Here is a 4191-nt window from a genome sequence, read left to right on the forward strand (position 1 = left end):
AATCCGATATTAGGGAGTTTTCGCAAATCCCCGAAACGCCAACTTGACCGCCTGTCTCATTAATTGACCTCCTGATAACGAAGTAGAACAATGGGATAGGCTTTCACGTGGACGTTTCGGGGGCTTTTGGAAAACTCCCTAACACGTTTTTGCGGACAGCAGGTTGCTGGCCACTCGAGCTATTTCTCGCATTGGCCACAGATTAGAGTGTACTTAATCAATTCCCGAATAAGCATAATACTTTAAGTGCAAAAAGGTGACTTCGGTAGTTGATAAAAATGGCGAATAGAAATTATCATACAGTAATGCACTCCATTGATCAAAGACCATAATCTGACTTGAAGTAAGTCAAATTTTCCAAAGGACTAATTTCACCTTCACACCGACGGAATGACTGAGACTCTGTGACTGCTGTGTCAGGGAATTGAAAAATAATCTCAAATATCAGTAAAATCTAGACCTTCTTTATTGTGTCATACTGAACTTCCAGCAGTATTGCCTCCGTAGCCTCCGCCCGTTGTCTATAGAAGCTGAGCAATGTCAAATACAGTGAGGGTCAAGGTGTATTGTGTTTGATGGACGCATAACTTAAACGATGAAAATATCCATGTTGGAAACATACACTTAAAGCGGATTTCGCACGACCAAGGTTTCGGCCTACTTATTACATTTTCTCGGGCGGTGAAAATGAACCTTCTCATCAATTTCCTGTTTATAAGTCCGGCGCAGAACAGTAAGCTGGACTCGGCCTGATGAACATGTGGACAATAGGCCCCGCAAAAGCATCCTCGATAATCCAGAGTCAGTCGTATCCTCCTCCCCTCGTACACTTTACTCGGTCGATAGTACCGAGTGTTGGACTGACCTTCAGGATGCCGCAATAGGGTTCCATTCAGAAACTTGCGTATGACTTGATAATGCTTCAATTTCTTTGATACCGACTGGGGCGCGAAAAGGGCTTTGTATTGCGGCGTTGCGAAAACACTGAACGGAACGGAATAATGTTACGGAATAGGGTGAAAATCCGGTCTGTAGTTTATAACTAAGGTATTCCTCCGCGGGGAGCACTTAGAGGGAGTCCGGAGATGACTTTGCCAGGCCCACATTGTTCTACTCTAGCTCTGGTGCTACATAGCCAAGAAAAGTGTGATGAAACACAACAAACGTTGACCAAAGTTATAATTTTGTTGTGTTTTCATCAATCTTGCCGACAATTGTTAGTTTTTTGGGCGCTTAGCACCGGGCCATCACCCGGGGTTTACTGTAACGACAACAACAACAACTGGCATGATCATTACGGGGCGTCTGCAGACCATATTCCGTAACATTATTCCGTTCCGTTCCGTTCCGTGTTTTCGCAACGCCGTTTGTATTGCTCGTGCGAAGGTCGCTTTAATGTTGATGAATTTGGGAAAAACTAACAAATTGTCAGGTGGAGAATAAGATTACATAAATCGTGTTTATAGACATTGTCATGCTATCGGCATTTAATGGACTTAATCATTGTGTTGAACGACTTCTATACATATAAAAAAGGTAATTGGATACCAGCACAGCCACAAAAAGATACAGATAAAGCGCCGCGATAGAAGACCACTAAAAGACATCATGAAGGCAGTCTTCCTGGTGAGTATTCCTTTACGTTACAGTTACAGTTTCCTCGGTTCAGACAGGGCCTCATTGTTCAAAAGAAGTTAAGTCAGAAACTTGGCATTGCCCCCTTCAAGTCCATTAGAAATAACATCAAGTTAAATCAATCGCCAATTTTGCGACTTATTTGATTAGAACAATTTGGCCCAAGTCTGCCATGTAAAAGCGTCAAAATGGTTTAAGTCCATCGTTATCATGTATCGTTCACTTCTGAAGCAATAACCATCGGGCACTTTTAAAAAAACGAAGTGGTTTGTACACAGCATGTCTGTTGTGTACGCAGCTGAACAAGTTAGTTTCAGCCACAGCATAACCGCGTCATCAATGACGTCAGCTGGAGAAAGAAAATGGCGGTTACCCCTTTGATCTTTAAATAGACTTCTCACTTCGTTGGTCTTTGAAGTTATCTCACTCAGTAATTTCACTCCTTTGGTCTATACAGTCATCTCACTCTGTTGGTCCTTGTATTACTAGTAGTCGTACTCTTTTGGTCTAGACTATACACAACAACCTGACTTGAAATTACAGTGCATGGAATATTCTCAAAAGGAACGTGCTTCACCTTTACACAGACTGACGTCTCACTCGCGTTCTTATCTTCAGGTTATTCTCGCCATTGCGCTCGTTAGTGGTGCACACTTCCCCGAGACAATCGAGGAGAAGATAGAGTACTGCCTCAACCATTGTCACACCGTGTGTGGACGCATTGACAACCCGGTTGAGGCCGAGAAATGCACGAAATCATGCGATTGGCGATGCACTCCGCCATCAGAAGCTTAGGCACTCCAGTAGGTGGGATGATTCAAAGATTCGGGTGAATGAAGAAGTATGATGGTTGTATTAGGATATAAGAAAATAAATCGTTACTAAAACTCTCGATAAATCTTCTTAACAGTGTGTATAAGTGCATACATGCTCAGTGGATCTTATACCCCATTAGCAGGTCGCGTAACCACTGTACAAGCGTGTCATAAGGGGACCCTACTTTACCTGCAGGAAGAACCTTCCAATGGCCTGCGTAACTGCGCTATAAAGTGACGGTCGTAACGGCAGTCATCATCATAATCATCTTAAGCAGTTGCTTATTCGAACTAATGAACAACCTGAAAGTATTTTTACAATCAAAGGACTAAATCTCCCTCACGCCGACGGATGTCTCGGCCTCTTTCTCCTCACTTGTCCTCTTCAGGTTGTTCTCGCCATTGCGCTCGTGAGGCATGGTCACTGAGGACTTGAAAAGAGAGAGTACCGCCTTGACCATAATTGTCACACTGCGTGTGGACGTATAGAAAACCCTTGTGAGGCCAAGGATGGATGCGAATGGAAATGCACTCGGCAATCAGATGCTTATACACTCTTAGTAAAAACAGATAAGTGGTTATTCCTAATGCATCAACTGTGAAATTAGCTTAAAGAAGTGAGGCTAACCATCAAAATTAGAAAAAAAACACCCTTTAAAGTGGTTAAGAATTATCATTTCGATAGTTAAAACAACACATTTCACAGTTGGTGCAATCGGAACTACCTGTACTTAGTAGTTATTTTTACAAGTTAATTTCAAGAGTGTAGGAGCTCACGTTGAACATCCTCTTGCAAACAGGGCCTACAACACGACTTTTCATTACGCAGGTTTCCGTTGAGGGAGCATTTAAGTATGTATCGCGTGAAATGGCCTGATATTGTTAGGATGACGTTGAATGACTGAGACTCTGTAACTGAGGTATCGGGGAGATGAAAAATAACCTCAAATATTAGTAAAATCTAGATCTTCTTTTTTGTGTCATACTGAACTTCCAGCGGTATTGCCTTAGCAGCCTCCGCCCCTTGTCTCTAGCAGCTGAGCAATGTCAAATACAATGAGGATCAAGGTGTATTGTGTCAGATGGACGCATAACTTAAAGGACCATTGGTATTATTAAGGGCAATATTACCCAGCTGTCGCTGCCCAGTCACCTCATATTCTACATAGGTAGTTTCCATTGCAAAATAAAACGAAAAATTCAAAATCTGACTGAATTATCACGCTTTTTCGATGTTGACGCCGATTCGACTCGAGTTAGCTCCCATGTGGAACGATGCACTAGTTAGGCACTTCCTGGAGCCATGGATCTACCCTGAGACGTCTTGGTGCTGATATCGATTTTTCCGCGGGGTGACTTGAACTCGAATCTCGGCGTGCATTCACGTGACGGGAAAGGACTTTCGCGCCAGGACTTGTGCGCACTAAAAATATCGAATAAGCGTTTTTTCTACTGTCTATTTAAAGAGCTGGAACAAAATTGAAAAAGCATCAAACACGTATAGAAAAATAGTTTACTGATAAACCAGAGGAAGAACAAACATACTGCAATAAAAAGCCGACCATTCCTTTAAACGATGAAAATGTCCATGTCAGAAACAGACACTTAAAGGAGCACGCCGTTCGTAATTACTTGTGGTCCAGTTAAATAGAAATCCATTAATACACAACGCCGTAGTGCAGGTATTATGTGTACAAATTTCTTTAAACTTTGTACTCATAGTATTTGTGTATCTGTCTAC

At 42.3% G+C, this 4191-nt stretch overlaps 1 long non-coding RNA gene across 1 annotated transcript; it reads left to right on the top strand.

The window, feature by feature from the left end:
* The first annotated feature begins 1522 nt into the window (after positions 1 to 1522).
* On the top strand, positions 1523 to 2526 carry LOC135485373 (uncharacterized). Its single transcript, XR_010446558.1, has 2 exons — positions 1523 to 1626; positions 2254 to 2526. It is a non-coding gene; the product is annotated as an uncharacterized LOC135485373 (long non-coding RNA).
* Positions 2527 to 4191: the final 1665 nt, after the last annotated feature.

Source organism: Lineus longissimus, chromosome 3 (genome assembly GCF_910592395.1).
Source record: "Lineus longissimus chromosome 3, tnLinLong1.2, whole genome shotgun sequence".
NCBI lineage: Eukaryota > Metazoa > Nemertea > Pilidiophora > Heteronemertea > Lineidae > Lineus > Lineus longissimus.